Consider the following 19,378-nt stretch of genomic DNA (forward strand, 5'->3'; position numbering starts at 1 on the left):
CCTGAAGAATTTCTGTTGAAAGATCAGCTGTTATCCTTATGGGAATCTCCTTGTGTGTTATTTGTTGTTTTTTCCCTTGCTGCTTTTAATATTTGTTCTTTGTGTTTGATCTGTGTTAATTTGATTAATATGTGTCTTGGGGTGTTTAGCCTTGGGTTTATCCTGTTTGGGACTCTCTGTGGTTCTTGGACTTGGGTGATTATTTCCTTCCCCATTGTAGGGAAGTTTTCAACTATTATCTCCGCAAGTACTTTCTCATGGTCTTTCTTTTTGTCTTCTTCTTCTGGGACTCCTATGATTCGAATGCTGGGGCATTTATCATTTGAACCCAGAGGTCTCTGATGTTGTCCTCATTTCTTTTAATTCTTTTTTCTTTTTTCTCTCTCTGTTTCATTTACTTCTACCATTCTTTTTTCTACCTCAGTTATCCTATCTTCTGCCTCCGTTATTCTACTGTTGCTTCCCTCCAGAGTGTTTTTGATCTCATTAATTGCGTTATTCATTATATATTGCCTCTTTATTATTTCTTCTAGTTGCCTGTTAAACCTTTCTTGCATCTTCTCGATCCTTGTCTCCAGGCTACTTATCTGTAACTCCAATTTGTTTTCAAGATTTTGGATCATTTTCACTATCATTATTCAGAATTCTTTATCAGGTAGATTCCCCATTTCTTCCTCGGTTTGGTGGGCATTTATCCTGCTCCTTTACCTGCTGGGTATTTCTCTGCCTTTTCATCTTGTTTATATTGCTGCGTTTGGGGTGGCCTTTCTGTATTCTGATAGTTGATGGTTCCTCTTTATTGTGGAGGTTCCTCGCTATTGGTTGGGTTGTATGGGTGGCTTCTCAAGGTTTCCTGGTTAGGGAAGCTTGTGTCAGTATTCTGGTAGGTGGAACTGGATTTCTTCTCTCTGGAGTGCAATGGAGTGTCCAGTAATGAGTTTTGAGATGTCAGTGGGTTTGGTGTGACTTTGGGCAGCCTATATATTGAGGCTCGGGGTTACATTGTTGGAGAGTCTGTGTTGCTGGAGAATTTGCATGGTATGTCTTGCTCTGGAGCTTGTTGGCCCTTGGGTGGTGCTTGGTTTCACTGTAGGTATAGAGGCGTTTGATGAGCTCCTATTGATTAATGTTCCCTGGGTTCAGGAGTTCTCTGCTGTTCTCAGAATTTGGACTTAAGCCTCCTGCCTCTGATCTTCAGTCTGATTCTTACAGTAGCCTCAAGACTTCTCCATCTCCTTTCGAAGACAATGGGCTGCCTTTCTGGGTTCCTGATGTCCTCTGCCAGCATTCAGAAGTTGTTCTGTGGAATTTGCTCAGGGTTCAAATGTTCTTTCGATGAATTTGTGGGGGAGAAAGTGGTCTCCCCATCCTATTCTTCCGCTGTCTTAGGACCGCCCCCCAGAACTATTCTTAAACTGTGATGTGTCCGGATAAATCAATTCACTTAGTAGATTGGTACTTAAGAGGCATACTTTTATATCTGATCCAAGCTCCATACTCTAATAAATCTTATCAGTATGAAAAGATAAGTTGATCCCTGTTTTAGTTCAGGCTGCTATAACAAATTCTGTAGACTAGATGGCATATTAATAATAGATATCAAAGTTCTAGGGACTGGGAAGTTCAAGATCAAGATGCCAAATGATTCAGTGTCTAGTGAGAGTATTCTTTCTGGTTCATAGACACTGTCTTCTAGCTCTACCTTTACATGGAGGAAAAGGCAAAAGAGCTCTGTAGGTCTCTTTTACTTAGGGCATTAATCCTATCAATGAAGCTTCCACCCTTGTGATATTTTCTTTAATTTAAGCCAGAATTTTACAATAAGGAGCTCATGATCTGACTCATAGTCATTTACAGCTCTTGTTTTTGCTGATTGTATGGAGCTTCTCCATTTTTGGCTGTAAAGAACATAATCAATCTGATTTTCAGTATTAACCACCTGGTGATGTCCATCTGTAGAGTCATCTCTTGGGTTGTTGGAAAAGGGTGTTTGCTATGACCAGCATGCTCTCTTGACAAAACTCTGCTAGTTTTTGCCCTGTTTCATTTTGTATTCCAAGGCCAAGTTTGCTTGTTATTCTGAGGATCTCTTGACTTTCTATTTTTGCACTCCAATCCATTATGATGAAAAGGACATATTTTTTCATTGTTAGTTCTAGAAGGTGCTGCAGGTCTTTATAGAAACAGTCAGCTTCAGCTTCTTTGGCATCCATGGTTGGTGCACACACTTGGATTACTGTGATGTTGAACGGTTTTCCTTGGAAACAAATTGGGATCATTCTGTTGCTTTTGGGGTTGTAACCAAGTACTGCATTTTGGACTCATTTGTTGACTGTGAGTGTTACTCCATTTCTTCTAAGGGATTCTTGCCCACAGTAGTAGATATTATGATCACCTAAATGAAATGTGCCCACTCCCATCCATTTTAGTTTACTGATTCCTAAGATGCCAATATTGAATCTTGCCATCTCCTGCTTGACAATGTCCCAATTTACTTTGATTCATGGACCTACCATTCCAGGTTCCTATGAAATACCATTCTTCACAGCATTGGACTTTACTTTCACCACCAGACACATCCACAACTGAGCATTGTTTCTTCTTTGGTCCAGCCGCTTCATTGTTTCTGGAGCTATTAGTAATTGCCCTCCACTCTTCCTCAGTAGCATACTGGACGCCTTCCAACCTGGAGGGCTCATCTTCCAGTATCATATCTATTTGCCTTTTCATAGCGTTCATGGGGTTCTTGAGGCAAAAATACTGGAGTGGTTTGCTATTCCCTCTTCCAGTGGACCATGTTTTGCCAGAACTCTTCACTATAACCTGTCCATTTTGGGTGGCCCTGCATGATATAGCTGGAGAAGGCAATGGCACCCCACTCCAGTACTCTTGCCTGGAAAATCCCATGGATGGAGGAGCCTGGTGGGCTACAGTCCATGGGGTCGCTAAGAGTCAGACATGACTGAGCGACTTCACTTTCACTTTTTACTTTTATGCATTGGAGAAGGAAATGGCAACCCACTCCAGTGTTCTTGCCTGGAGAATCCCAGGGACAGGGGAACCTGGTGGGCTGCCGTCTCTGGGGTCTCACAGAGTCGGACACAACTTAAGCAACTTAGCGGTGGTGGCGGCGACATGATATAGCTCATATCTTCATTGAGTTACACAAGTCCTTTTGCCACGACAAGGCTGTGATCCATGGAGGGGATGATCATATTAGGCATTAAAATTCAGGGAAGACACAAACATTCAGCCTATAACAATCCCCTTTTTAATATTTTAGATTATATGTTATTGTCATCCTCAAATGCCAGCATATGTTAATAGAAATTTTAACACATTATTGGTTTTCTCTGTGAACATATTTACTGTGCTATACTAGACTTTAAGTACCTTGAATGCAGCAAACATGCTTGCCACTATTGAATACTTAGTGCCTAACCAGGTAAGCAAAATATGCTCAGTTCAGTTCAGTTCAGTCGCTCAGTCGTGTCCGACTCTTTGTGACCCCATGAATCGCAGCACGCCAGGCTTCCCTGTCCATCACCAACTCCTGGAGTTTACTCAAACTCATGTCCATCAAGTCGGTGATGCCATCCAGCCATCTCATCCCCTGTGGTCCCCTTCTCCTCCTGCCCTCAATCCCTCCCAGCATCAGGGTCTTTTCCAATGAGTCAACTCTTTCCATCAGGTGGCCCAAGTACTGGAGTTTCCGCTTCAGTATCAGTCCTTCCAATGAACACCCAGGACTGATGTCCTTTAGGATGGATGGGTTGGATCTCCTTGCAGTCCAAGGGACTCTCAAGAGTCTTCTCCAACACCACAGTTCAAAAGCATCAATTCTTCGGCGCTCAGCTCTCTTTATACTCCAACTCTCACATCCATACATGACCCCTGGAAAAACCATAGCCTTGACTAGACAGACCTTTATTGGCAAAGTAATGTCTCTGCTTTTTAATATGTTGCCTACGTTGGTTATAACTTTCCTTCCAAGGAGTAAGCGTCTTTTAATTTCATGGCTGCAATCACCATCTGCAGTGATTTTGGAGCCCCCCAAAATAAAGCTTGACACTGTTTCCACTGTTTCTCCATCTATTTCCCATGTTAGGCACCCTGTAATTGTTGATTGAAGTAGAGGACAATTTCCTTATGGCAAAAAAGGGAAGAATGCATAGATTTCAGAGACAGACTTCCCACTTACTATATTTTATAAATTCAATGTAAACAAAGCAATATATTGTAAAACAAGCTTTAAAGGAAAAGATAGATAAGTAAAAACAATAGATAGTTGCTGTTTCTTTCTGTGATTCTAAATAAAAGGTCAGAGTTTGAAGAACTCTTAAAAATCATGCATTCCAGTTTCAAAAAGTAAGAATATCTTTACATCCTTCCATGTAAATGGTCTTTAGAATATGTTGAAAAGAATAAATAAAGGTGGATAAAATTTATATATGTTACTATTTATATAAGCGCTAGGAAATACAAATATAGATAGACCTATATTTTTATTAACACGATATGCAGTAAATTTTGGCAAATAAACATTTAATAATTACCCTCCAATTAACTTATAATGGTTAAATTTTTCTTACCTACAACTTTTGGTTGTTTTATTTTTCCCCATCAAGTGTATGCCTCCCTTAAAAAGACACTTGTAAAGCCATCTTTTCCAATCACATTATTGTTTACAACAAATGTGTGATCTTCTCCTTGAAGAGTGCAGGTGTTTGCATGTGAAATCTGACACTTGAGTTGCTAGGGTAACAGTCTGCTACATGATAATGAGAAAGAAATAAGTACTAGAGTAAAAAGATGTGCTGTGCAAATAGACCAGCTACCAAGTCTATTTGAAAGGAATAAAAAAGGTCTTGTTCCAATACTGAATGAAACACAGGTAAATCAGGAAGTTGAAACTCTTAAGCTCATATTTTTAAACTTCTCCCTGCATCCAAGGAAATTTCTCATGAGTTGTTTGCCCCATATTATTAATACCCCCTTGCTTTCTCCTTCACCTCCCAGAAAAACTTGCACCTTTATTTGCTGAAGGTGTGAATAACTGTTTACAGCTCATAAAATGTAACATTTCTCCCCAAATGGTTTTCTTCTGAAAGGAAAAGATAAAAGACAGTGCACCCTCACACTCTCTGCCTCTCCCCTTCCAACCGAGACTTTCCAAGAGACACTGAAATGATACCACTTAGGTGCTCTTTCTGCAAGCCAGATATTTAGTTCTTTGGTTCCTTGATATTACTGCCTGAATATTATATTGCTCCACAATATTGCTCCACAATCTGTTGAAGCTGAAACTCCAGTACTTTGGCCACCTCATGGGAAGAGTTGACTCATTGGAAAAGACTCTGATGCTGAGAGGGATTGTGGGCAGGAGGAGAAGAGGACGACAGAGGATGAGATGGCTGGATGGCATCACCGACTCGATGGACGTGAGTCTGAGTGAACTCCGGGAGCTGGTGATGGACAGGGAGGCCTGGCGTGCTGCGATTCACGGGGTCGTGAAGAGTCAGACACGACTGAGCGACTGAACTTAACTGAATCATTGTTTCTGAGTTGGGAATATAGATTCTAAAATTTAGAACATAAATTCAAGAGACATGCAAAATTATGTGGAAAAATAAATCAGCCAGGTCTTAATATCTTACATTTATTATTAGTGACTGGTCTAACCAAGGGCAAGCTGATACTTTTACAATTTAGTTTTATCTCTGAAACAAAGTAAAAGGTTGAGATTTTGATTTAAATTTTGCTCGATATGATTACATCTATTTTCTTGGACTATTTATTTTCAGTTCTCTTACTCAAATTTTCACTCAGATAATATGGACTTGATATCTTCCAAGTGATTTTCTGTCCTAGAATTTGTAAGTCATTATTTAGAATAATTTTTTTAATAAAAAATTAGTGTGGTTTCTGCCCTACATGATACTTGAAAATCAAAAAGTATAGTTGTGATATTAATTCAAGAACTGATAGTCCAATACGGCAAAGTTGAAAAGCAGAAGTTGACTTCAGTTACTTTAGAATTCAAAACCTAATAATATGACAGCAACAAAATACAAAATAAAATAAATTCATAAATGTGCTGAGATTAGGAGAGGAGGATACAAGGGGCCCAAAAATTTTTAGAAGACACTGCTACTGCTAAGTCACTTCAGTCGTGTCCGACTCTGTGCGACCCCAGAGACAGCAGCCCACCAGGCTCCCCCATCCCTGGGATTCTCCAGGCAAGAACACTGGAGTGGGTTGCCATTTCCTTCTCCAATGCATGAAAGTGAAAAGTGAAAGTGAAGTCGCTCAGTCGTGTCAACTCCTAGCGACCCCATGGACTGCAGCCTACCAGGCTCCTCTGTCCATGGGATTTTCCAGGCAAGAGCACTGGAGTGGGGTGCCACTACCTTAAGTTACAAATAATTGCTTTGATGGTGAAACAGAATTAATCAGTGAATAAGAATGCCCTCAGTTCAAGCATTTGTGGTTTCATCTAGGTCATCTTTGTCATGTTCTAGAACTTTGCATAGATAATTCTTTTTGTCTGAAACATCTTGGACCTTTTCTACATGTTTGTCATTGCTGACGAAATGAAAGAGAATTCAACCCAAATTCTTCACCTCACCTAAAGGCCCTGTAAGAACTAGCTTCTTCCCAACACTCCAGCCTCATCTTAAACTTCTCTCTTGTTCTGTAGTTCCAGCTCCATCAGCCCTCTTCATACTCTTGTAGACACTAAGTTTTTCATTGTATTTCATGTATTGCATAGGTTATTCTTCTTGCCTAGAAGTTTGTTTCTTTCTGTCATTCGTTACCTAGGTTAACTTCTCTTCATCCATCAGGTCTCATTTCATGTATCATTGCCGCAGGAAAAAATCTCTTGAAATTCATACCTATATTGAACCAAGGTCTCTACTCAGTTCAGTTCAGTCGCTCAGTCATGTCAGACTCTATGTGACCCCATGAACCACAACACGCCAGGCCTTCCTGTCCATCACCAACTCCCAGAGTCCGCCAAATCCATGTCCATTGAGTTGGTGATGCCATCCAACCATCTTATCCTCTGTCATCCCCTTCTCCTCCTGCCCTCAATCTTTCCCAACATCAGGGTCTTTTCAAGTGAGTCAGGTCTTCGCATCAGGTGGCCAAAGTATTGGAGTTTCAGCTTCAACATCAGTCCTACCAATGAACACCCAGGACTGATCTCCTTTAGGATGGACTGGTTGGATCTCCTTGCAGTCCAAGGAACTCTCAAGAGTCTTCTCCAACACCACACATCAAAAGCATCAATTCTTAAGCACTCAGCTTCCTTTATAGTCCAACTCTCACATCTGTACATGACCACTGGAAAAACCATAGCCTTGACTAGAAGGACCTTTGTTGGCAAAGTAATGTCTCTGTTTTTTAATATACTGTCTTAGGTTGGTCACAACTTTCCTTCCAAGGAGTAAGCATCTTTTAATTTCATGGCTACAATCACCATCCGCAGTGACTTTGGAGCCCAGAAAAATAAAGTCAGCCACTGTTTCCCCGTCTATTTGCCATGAAGTGATGGGACCAGATGCCATGATCTTAGTTTTCTGAATGTTGGGCTTCAAGCCAACTTTTGCACTCTCCACTTTCACTTTCATCAAGAGGCTCTTTAGTTATTCTTCACTTTCTGCCATAAGGGTGGTATTATCTGCATATCTGAGGTTATTGATATTTCTCCCAGCAATCTTGATTCCAGCCTGTGCTTCCTCCAGCCCAGCATTTCTCATGATGTACTCTGCATAAAAATTAAATAAGCAGGGTGACAATATACAGGCTTGATGTACTCCTTTTCCTATTTGGAACCAGTCTGTTGTTCCATGTCCAGTTCTAACTGTTGCTTCCTGACCTGCATACAGGTTTCTCAATGTGGTCCACTGGAAAAGGGAATGACAAAACCCTTCAGTATTCTTGCCTTGAGAACCCCATGAAGAGTAAGAAAAAGTGAAAAGATTGGACACTGAAAGATGAACTCCCCAGGTCAGTAGGTGCCCAATATGCTACTGGAGATCAGTGAAGAAATAACTCCAGAAAGAATGAAGGGATGGAGCCAAAGCAAAAACAACACCCAGTTGTGTATGGGACTGGTGATAGAAGCTAGGTTAAATGCTGTAAAGAGCAATATTGCATAGGAACCTAGAATGTTAGGTCCATGAATCAAGGCAAATTGGAAGTGATCAAACAAGAGATGACAAGAGTGAACATCGACATTCTAGGAATCAGTGAACTAAGATGGACTGAAATGGGTGAATTTAACACAGATGACCATTATATCTACTACTGTGGGCAAGAATCCCTTATAAGAAATGGAATAGCAATCATGGTCAACAAAAGAGTCCAAAATGGAGTACTTGGATGCAATCTCACAAACAACGGAACGATCTCTGTTCATTTCCAAGGCAAACCATTCAATATCATGTTAATCCAAGCCTATGCCCCGACCAGTAACACTGAAGAAAGTGAAGTTGAACAGTTCTATGAAGACCTACAAGACGTTCTAGAATTAACACCCAAAAAAGATGTCCTTTTCATTATAGGGGACTGGAATGCAAAAGTAGGAAGTCAAGAAACACCTGGAGTAACAGACATATTTGGCCTTGGAGTACAGAATGAAGCAGGGCAAAGGCTAGCAGAGTTTGCCAAGAGAACACACTGGTCATAGCAAACACCGTCTTCCAACCACACAAGAGAAGACTCTATACATGGACATCACCAGATGATTGACACTGAAATGAGATTGATTATATTCTTTGCAGCCAAAGATGGAGAAGCTCTACACAGTCAGCAAAAACAAGACCAGGACCTGACTGTGGCTCAGGTCCCCATTATATGTATTCAAAGGTCCCTGTGTTTTTTCTTTATATTTATATTACATGTTTCTAATCATATGCATTTATGTGATTTTTAAAATCAATTTCCACCATTCACCATGAAGCTTTAAAAATCCATGGAAGCATGGTTACTTTTCCTTGGCAAGGGATCAAGTCTTATTTCTAGATACCCTAGCACCTAGCAGAACAATTGGCATGCCAGTCATTTGATAAACACTTGAATGCGTTGTATTAATAACTTGTAGTTAAAGAAATTATTACCTGATGAGGAAAGCTTTGTCATTCTTTTTATCTTCTCATTACCAAAATATACAGCAAGTTGATGGGCCTACAAAATTTCCACATATATTTTAAGAAAGCTAAATGGCAGGTTAAATAAACCCATACCCATAAACACTTGTATACAACACATAACTGAATTAGAATTCCTTCCTCATCATCTACTTTGACACTATGTAACATAATGAAGGTTTAAATAAAGCCTTTTTTTCCCATTGTGATTCCATTTAAAGTGCTGTTGGTAAAGGATTTAAAAAGTTGAAATTCAAAACATTCACCTCTCTTCCAGTGTTTTTTTCTCCCCAAAAGCTAAAGTCATATTCAGAAAATGATGACAGTCAGATATTTGGTCTCCAGACACTAAGCAATTTTAGCAAATGTTCTTTGCATGAATATCAATTTCTACATATTTAAAGATGATGAAATTCACAGGATTTTCATTGTTTACATTTTATTGTCCTCTACTGAAGGCAAGAGTTAATGAATACACAGAGCTTCAGGGTTTCATTTGTGCAAGTATATGCTTTCCTCTGTGATTTTCTTGGGGAAATCTTATACTTGAATGTATATTCAACAAATATATACTTTACATTAAAAGCAAACAACTTTTTCATTTTTAAAGAGAGAATGGTTCTCTCTGGTGTTTTCATTTCAATTTCATACAGCAAAATTTGCATGTTAATGTAAGTCTCATAAAATATTTTGACACTTATCCTTTTGAATCTTGAAAAAATACTCAACAATTATTGGACATAGTTTATATTTCTATTTGACAGATGAAGAATCTGAAGTCCAGAAATTGATTTGCAAAAGATTGTTCTTGAAGTACTGAATATGAATTCTATTTTCTGTTTCTACATAAGATGAAACATGATATGTGTCCTGGTTAGTATTAAAAATTATAAGTATGTGCATATGCATTTCAAATAGAACAAACTCCATTTCTTAGACATGGTGGATTTCAAAAAAAAAATCTTGCTTTCTATTGAAATGTAAGATGTAAATGACTTTGTGGTGGGAGCGTTTTCTCTATTTGTAGCCTTTACAAAATAAAATGATTCTTCTCAATCCATGGCTGTTGTTTTTGTTCAGTGGATAAATCGTTACTGGCTCTTTGTGACCCCATGAACTACAGCACACCAGGCTTCTCTGTCCATCACTATCTCCCTGAGTTTGATCAAACTCATGTCCATTGAGTCAGCGATGCTATCCAACTATCTCATCATCTGTCACCTTTTCCTCTTGCCCTCAGTTTTTCCCAGCATGAGGTTATTTTTCAATGAGTCAGCTTTTCACATTAGTGGCCAAAGTACTGGAGCTACAGCATCAGTCCTTACACTGAATATTCAGGGTTGATTTCCTTTAGGATTGACTGGTTTGATTTCCTTCAAAAGCATTAATTCTTTGATGCTCAGCCTTCTTTATGGTCCAATTCTTACATCCATACATGACTACTGGAAAAACCATAGCTCTGACCAGATGGACCTTTGTCAGCAAAGTGATGTCTCTGCTCTTTTTATGGATATATGGCCTATGATTCATCTGTGGTTTTGCTGTAATCTGTGGATCTGCTTCATCTCTTCTCTTTGAGTTTTCTTATTCTGGAATCTAGGTTGAAGACTTCCCCCAATTAGGGACCATGTGCATCCTCATAAAAAAGATGAGAAAAAGAATTTATAAACAGAATACTTAGGCAAATAAAGTCAGGGAATCAGAATTGAGGTGTGGGGTTTTCACACCCTCTGTCAATAACAGAACAAAACAGAAAAAAAGACAGTCTTTTTTCCTGGGGAGAGCTAAGCCAATAAGATCCTCACAACCAAATCAATGAAAAGGCATGAACTCTGTCTTATATGCCTGAAGGACAAAAAGCCCCTGAAACCAGAAAAAATAACTTTTGATCACAAATGCTTTCAGAAAAAAAATCTTGATTTATATGGGGAAATTTTAAAAAAAATTAATGAACAGAAACCTCAGATAAATAAAGTCAGGAGACTAGAATGGAAGCTCTCATGCCTATGGCCAGTCAGTTCAGTCACTCAGTCATGTCTGACTCTTTGTGACCCCATGAACTGCAGCACACCAGGCCTCCCTGTCCATCACCAACTCCCAGAGTTTGCTCAGACTCATGTCCATCAATTTGGTGATGCCATCCAACCATCTCATCCTCTGTTGCCCTCTTCTCCTCCTGCCTTCAATCTTTCCCAGAATCAGGGTCCTTTCCAATAAGTCAGTTCTTTGCATCAAGTGGCCAAAGTATTGGAGTTTCAACTTTAGCATCAGTCCTTCCAATGAATATTCAGGATTGATTTCCTTCAGGATGGACTGGTTTGATCTCCTTGCTGTCCAAGGGACTCTCAAGTGTCTTCTCCAACACCACACCTCAAAAGCATCAATTCTTCAGCCCTCAGCTTTCTTTATAGTCCAACTCTCACATCCATACATGACTACTGGAAAAACCATAGCTTTGACTAGAGGACCTTTCTCGGCAAAGTATTATCTCTGCTTTTGAATACTCTGTCTAGGTTTGTGACAGCCTTTCTTCCAAGAAGCAAGCATCTTTTAATTTCATGGCTGCAGTCACCATATGCAATGATTTTAGAGTCCAAGAAAATAAAGTCTGTCACTGTTTCCTTAGTTTCCCCATCTATTTGCCATGAAGTGATAGGACCGGAGGCCACGATCTTACTTTTTGAATGTCGAGTTTTAAGCCAGCTTTTTCATTTTCCTCTTTCACTTTCATCAAGAGGTTCTTTAGTTCTTCTCCACTTTCTGCCATAAGGGTGGTGTCATCTGCATATCTGAGGTTATTGACACTTCTCTCGGCAATCTTGATTCCAGCTTGTGGTTCATCCAGCCTGGCATTTCGTATAATGTACTCTGCATATAAGTTAAATAAGCAGGGTGACAATATACAGCCTTGATGTACTCCTTTCCCAATTTGGAACCAGTCTGTTGTTCCATGTTCAGTTCTAACTGTTGCTTCTTCACCTGCATACAGATTTTTCAGGTCGCAGATAAGGGCCCTGCAATAGTAGAGTCCAACAAAAAGAAGACTCCCTCTCCTTGCCTGGCAAGAGCTCAATCAATAAGAGATGATCACAATACAGGCAATGAAAAACCATTGACTCTTTGTTTACTGTAGCTCTCCCAACTGCCTTTCCTCCTTTTTAAAAGAGTTCTCCATTTATTTTTGTGAGTGACTTGCACATGGTTTATAATGATTGCAGACCCTGAATTGTAATCACATGTTGAGAAGGAAATGGCGACCCACTCCAGTGTTCTTGCCTGGAGAATTCCAGGGATGGGGAAGCCTGGTGGGCTGCCATCTATGGGGTCTCACAGAGTCGGACATGACTGAAGCAACTTAGCAGCAGTAGCAGCAGCAGTTGATCTGGAATAAACCCATTTTTGCTGAAGAAATTACTGGAAATTTGTTTTAGGTCAACAGACCAAAGAGCAAAAGGGAAGGTGAAAACTTAGGATGTCTCTAAGAGATTCTGATTACCTGTAGATGCAACATATTTGCTCATAATCTATTGGTAAAGCAAGCTAAACTCCATGTCAACACATTGCTGATGTAAACTCCTCCCATAGGAGGCATTGGTAATAAACATTTGGTGAGCAAGTAAAAACTCCTTTCAGAAAAGGAGAAGTTCATGATTGTGAAAAATGTTATCTATCAAGACTTCTGTCTTGATCACAAATATTTACTTCTCTCATTACTGTATGCAAAATATTCTATTTATTTTTCCAAGGAAGATACCCTAAAATTTCACCTCGCCATGCACTCAGCTTTAAAGTCTAAGACTCATAATAGCTTTTACATCAGATCCACATATTGCTCCTTTTGATCCAGAGACATGTAGCTAAAAATTTTGTTATCCCACACACTAGTGCACATCTCATGTTAAAAAGGGAAGGAAAAAACTGCTCAGAGGTCACGGGTTACAGAAATTATTTCATCTCATTGGGCAAATATTATTAAATTTCTTACCTTGAAGCTTGGTAGTGTACCATTGATTGGTCCCAGGCATACTTGTTATAGGAGAAGGAAATGGCAACCCACTCCAGTGTTCTTGCCTGGAGAATTCCATGGACAGGGAAGCCTGGTGGGCTACAGTCCATGGTGTTGCAAAGAGTTGGACACTACTTAGTGACTGAACAACAACATTCTTCCTTTAAGTGACTTCACAGTTTATCACTCTCCATGAATCTTTTGTCTGTTTTCTGAGAGTTCCTTTCTTTTTCATTTTCCCCTTTGTCCAAATCTGAAGAATGCAATGAAAAACATGACCTCCTTGGAAACTGAGCAATTTTTCAACCTATTTAATGCCTGCAGATATTTTGAAAACCAATGTTGTTTCACATCAGCAACAAAACCTTTTTGTAAGAACACTTTTAATCCGTTCTTCTTGAGCCTGTATGTCCAAATAAAAAGATGCTTTGGAGTCCATATTAAACTCCAGAGATATCTTAACAAAGGGAATCATGGCTGTGTCATTGATTTGGTTTATGCCTTGAAATCAAGAATGATTCTTTGAACAATTTCTCTGCTTGTTCTTTAACTCAATAGACATGAGTAAAAACTTACAAATCTTAGGTTTACAATACTGAGAATTTCTGAATTTTTTTTTCTTTGCATCCCTGCCTACAAATGGGCTAATTCTTTTCTAAGCACATAAAGTAGTATTTGTCTTGTAGTATTTGGCTAATACAGCTAGTAAACAAAAGCCATAGTAAAATTATGTATCACAAAACCCATTCGCCTGAATCCACACATTTATTAGGTACATTGTTTGCCTTTCAAGTTATCAATGTCTTAAACATACCAAGTCTTTACCTCCAGTGATATTTATTGACATTTTTTATACACTCCAAAAACTTTCCATCACTGACTTGCTACACATTTCTTATGATATAATTTGGAGTATTTTGTTAGGGCAGCACTTATTTCTGGTACCGCATTTTGTCTAACAGTTGGCTTTGTTATATAAAAAGAATAGCACCAAAACTTCAGTGATTTACAGAAACAAACTTTCTTATTTTCAGACTCTGGCTGCTATGGCTTTTCTTATCACTTCTCCCTGTGAGTTTTCATTCCATGAAATAGGTTGTGAGAGCAGCCTTTGTCTATAAGAACAACACCTTCTTTGGATTGGAGCAGTTTTCTTAGCCTACTTGATATCTGTACATATTTTGAAAACCAATGATTGTTTTACATCACAAACAGTTGCAATATACTACCTGCTTATGGCAGAGAAAACGAGTGAGAGGTACATAGAATTTTAAAGCAGAAGTTAGTGTCTTAATATATGTTAGACTGCCAGATTTTTTTTGGTAGACAGGCTTTTTCTGCTATAACAGAAGTCCTTCTGGTATTATTCTGAGTACCTCATTATAGACAGGCTTTGCTGTAGTAACGGTGAGTCTTGCTTTGTTGTCATTCATAAATTTTATATCTGTTAAAGCTAGCAAATTTTCAGAGGTTATGAAAATAACCTTAGTATTATACAAATGGGAACATCAAAGAATAAAGGAGTAAGTGTCTTTCAAAAGGTAATGCATCATTAATGTCTAAACAATGAACAGAATTTGATTCATCTCACTCTTAGTATAGAGTTTTGACCACTACTTTATGCTTCTTCCTTCTGAAGAAACAGGAAATTATTTAGTAAAACCAGTGTTTTTTTGTTATCATTGTTATTTGTGTTATAATATCTATAATGAAAACTATCCCCAGTCTCATATTAACATATACTATCTGTCTCATATTCATATACATTATCTGTTCAGTTCAGTTCAGTTCAGTTGCTCAGTCATGTCCGACTCTTTGTGACCTCATGAACCACAGCACGCCAGGCCTCCCTGTCCATCACCAACTCCCGGAGTTTACTCAAACTCATGTCCATTAAGTTGGTGATGCCATCCAGCCATCTTATCCTCTGTTGTCTCCTTCTCCTCCTGCCCCCAATCCCTCCCGGCATCAGGGTCTTTACCAGTGAGTCAACTCTTCTAATGAGGTGGCCAAAGTACTGGAGTTTCAGCTTCAGCATCAGTCCTTCCAATGAACACCCAAGACTGTTCTCCTTTAGGATGAACTGGTTGGATCTCCTTGCAGTCCAAGGGACTCTCAAAAGTCTTCTCCAACACCACAGCTCAAAAGCATCAATTCTGTGGTGCTCAGCTTTATTTATAGTCCAACTCTCACGTCCATACTGACCACTGGAAAAACCATAGCCTTGACTAGACGGACCTTTGTTGGCAAAGTGATGTCTCTGCTTTTTAATATGCTATCTAGGTTAGTCATAGCTTAGGCTAAATCATACAGAATGTCTATATCAATGAATTTAGGCCAAGTTATGTTATAATAACAAATGACTCCAAAATCTTAGGCTTAAAGTGACAGAGATTTACTTCTCATTCATGTTCATGTGCACATTAGGGTGAGATATAGTTGTTTCATTGCAGTACAAAAGATGGCAGGACCATGTAACAGCTTGATCCTACCAGGTTTAATTTTTTTTTGGAAAGTAATCCAAATAACTTCTTCCCAGATATCATTGCCTAAAACTTATGTTGATGGAACTGATGAAATAATTTTTTCCATAGGTAAAGTTTCAGAGCAGAAGAAGAGGGTTTGAAAGCAGGAAATATTTTGACTATGGTACAATTTGTCTGTATAGATAATAACTTATAGAAAAATAATTTGTCTATCTTAATTACCTTATTTTATTGGAATGAATATTAATTTTTATTGAAAAGGAGCTAAAAAAATATGTAGAAAATAGAGCCCTTGTTGGCTTTCTCATGATATGTATACCAGGGTTTTGTTTCTAGAGTATAGGAATAAGCTCCTAATAAAAAGATCTTTCCACAAATAAGAGCTATTGACTCTCAAAACACAACTATCTGAGGGTACTGGAGATGGAAGCTGAGGGAGAACCGTTTGCAGGGGATTTGAAACTTGGAGCACGTGCCAGCAGGGAGTGAGAACATTATTTCTTAACTGCTCTGCACATAAAGCCATCACAGATGCAGTACTGGGCATAGAGTTGCTATAACTGCAATAGAAAAAAAAATTCACTCTTTTTGGCAGAAGAATCATAGAGGAGAACCTAAAGAAACCAGAGCCCCTGGAAAAGAAATATCCAGTCTCCCGCATTGCAGGTGAATTCTTTACCATCTGAGGTACCAGGGAAGCCCAGGAATACTGCAGTGGGTAGCCCATCCTTTCTCCAGGCAACTTCCCAACCCAGGAATCGAACAGGGCTCTCCTGCATTGCAGGTGTATTCTTTACCAGCTGAGCTATGCAGGAAGCCCATCCAGAGAAAAAGAATCCCTACAGCCTGCATCACTGACACTTGAAGTAGGCATGCATGGGCAAAGCAACTAGAACTTGAGATCTGAAGACCCAATGTACGATCTGAGGCACTGTCACTACAGCTTATTTAGAGTTTAATTTGAGTCTGAGTTAATTTTTGGATAAAAAAAAAGAGCATCAACACTATTTATTATACTATAACAATATTTAGAATCTGCACAATGAATTCAGAATGCCTCAAATTCAACTCAAAGTCACTTCATGTACAAAGAGCCAGAAACAGTGACACATTTTTTTTTTTTTTTCCTAATGCAAAGCACCCGAACAGGGACATGAACCCTGGACCCTCAGATTAAAAGTCTGATGCTCTACCGACTGAGCTATCTGGGCAACAGTGACACATTTTAAAGGAAAAAGAAAATCAATAGATGTCAACCCTAAAATGACTAGATGTTGGAATTATCAGACAATAACTTTAAATACAGTTAGTATAGCTATGCTAAATGAGATGAAGAGAAATAAACTTTCAAGAAATAAAAGATAAGAAGTCTCAGCATAGAAATACAAAATATAAAAAGGAACTAAATAGAAATGGTAGAACTGAAAAATATAAGATCTAAACTACAGATTTCCTGGTTAGGATTAAGTAGGAAAATGGAGATGACAAAGAAATTTAAGTGAGGTTGAATATAGATCAATAGAAATAATCCAACTTGAAAAAGAGAGAAAAAAGACTGAAAAAATATAATCTGGGCCTCAGTGACTTATGGGCAATTTCAAGGCATATAGGCAATTAGAGTTTCAGAAAGAAAAGAAGCAAGTTTGGGGCAGAAATGTTTTGAAGAAAGGGATCTAAAATTTGCCAAATCTAGTGAAAAACATATCTATCTGTTCCAGAAGATCAGTAAATCCCAAACAAGATAAATTTGTAAAGAATAATACCTAGGCATATCATCACAGTCAAACTGCTGAAAGCCAAAGATCAGGATGGAGAAAATGCTGAAAGTACCCAGAAAACAAAAACTTTATATCCAGGTGAATTATGATTCAAATGATAGTAGATATGACATCAGAAACCATTAAGAACAGACAGAAAACAGTGGGACAACATACTTAAAGTCTAAAGAGCAGAAAAAAAAAAATAAACAACTAATGGTTAATCCAGAATTCCATATCAAGTAAAAATATAATTGAGTTTTTTTTAAGACATTTTCAAATAAAGCAAAATGATGAAGAATTCAATTGAAATTCTTTAGACTCCAAGAGAATTGATATCAGAGGGAATATCAGATTTTTAAGAATTATTAAAGTTTAAATAAATAAAAATTTAAAGTAGTCAATGAATGGTTAAATAGAAAAATAATTTCTCGTAATTTCCTTAATATACAAAGTTAGTATCGAAAATCAACTTCATTTTGTATACCTGCAGCAAACACATTGAAAATGAGATTTTAAATAATTTTCATTAATCTCCAAATCATAAAATCCTTAAATAAAAAAAAATATGCAACACCTTTATACTGTAAACTACAGAGAATTAGAGTAATTAGCAAAAGCTTAAATAGAGAAATATTATGCATTTATGGATTGGAAGAACCAATATTAGTAAGACGTAAAATCTCTTAAAAGTGATATACAAAGTCAGTTAAATCTCTATAGAAAAGTTGTTTACAGACATTGAATAGTTGATTTTAAAAATAGACATACAAATGATGGAGAATAGTGAAAGAAATGCAAAACAAAACGAGACCTGGATAACTTACACTAACAGACTCTGAAAATTACAATAACATTATAATAATCAAAACAATGTATTATTGGCCTAAGGATAGAAGTAAAGATAAATGGAACAAGTCAGAATATCCATATACAAACATATAGATGAATTGATTTTAAAGTAAGATGCCAAGAAAATGGGAGGGAGGGGAATGCATTTTCAAAAGGTAGCAAGGAAACAAAGTGAAATGAGATTCATTTCAGTCGCTGTCGTGTCCAGCTCTTTGCAACCCCATGAACCGCAGCACGCCAGGCCTCCCTGTCCATCACCAACACCCAGAGTCCACCCAAGCCCATGTCCATCGAGTGGGTGATGCCATCCAACCATCTCATCCTCTGTTGTCCCCTTCTCCTCCTGCCCTCAATCTTTCCCAGCATCAGGGTCTTTTCCAAAGAGTCAGTTCCTCACATCAAGTGGCCAAAGTATTGGAGTTTCAGCTTCAACATCAGTCCTTCCAATGAACACCCAGGACTGATCTCCTTTAGGATGTACTGGGTGGATCTCCTTGCAGTCCAAGGGACTCTCAGCAGTCTTCTCCAACACCACAGTTCAAAAGCACCAATTCTTCGGCGCTTAGCTTTCTTTATAGTCCAACTCTCACATCCATACATGACCACTGGAAAAACAATAGCCTTGACTAGACAGACCTTTGTTGACAAAGTAATGTCTCTGCTTTTAATATGCTGTCTAGGTTGGTCATAACTTTCCTTCCAAGGAGTATGTGTCTTTTAATTTCATGGCTACAATCACCATCTGCAGTGATTTTGGAGCCCAGAAAAATAAATTCAGCCACTGTTTCCCCATCTATTTCCCATGAAGTGATGGGACCGGATGCCATGATCTTAGTTTCTGAATGCTGAGCTTTAAGCCAATTCTTTCACTCTCCACTTTCACTTTCATCAAGAGGCTCTTTAGTTCTTCGTTTTCTGCCATAAGGGTGGTGTAATCTGCATATCTGAGGTTATTGATATTTCTCCCAGCAATCTTGATTCCAGCTTGTGCTTCCTCCAGCCCAGCGTTTCTCATGATGTGCTCTGCATATAAGTTAAATAAGCAGGGTGACGATATACAGCCTTGACGTACTCCTTTTCCTATTAGGAACCAGTCTGTTTTTCCATGTCCATTTCGAACTA

The 19,378-nt window shown here is 38.5% G+C and overlaps 1 non-coding gene across 1 annotated transcript; it reads right to left on the bottom strand.

The window, feature by feature from the left end:
• Window positions 1–16,785: 16,785 nt before the first annotated feature.
• TRNAK-UUU (transfer RNA lysine (anticodon UUU)) lies at window positions 16,786–16,858 on the bottom strand. The gene has a single exon. It is a non-coding gene; the product is annotated as a tRNA-Lys (tRNA).
• Window positions 16,859–19,378: the final 2,520 nt, after the last annotated feature.

The sequence above is a fragment of the Bos mutus genome, chromosome 1 (assembly GCF_027580195.1).
Source record: "Bos mutus isolate GX-2022 chromosome 1, NWIPB_WYAK_1.1, whole genome shotgun sequence".
In the NCBI taxonomy this organism is placed as follows: Eukaryota; Metazoa; Chordata; class Mammalia; order Artiodactyla; family Bovidae; genus Bos; species Bos mutus.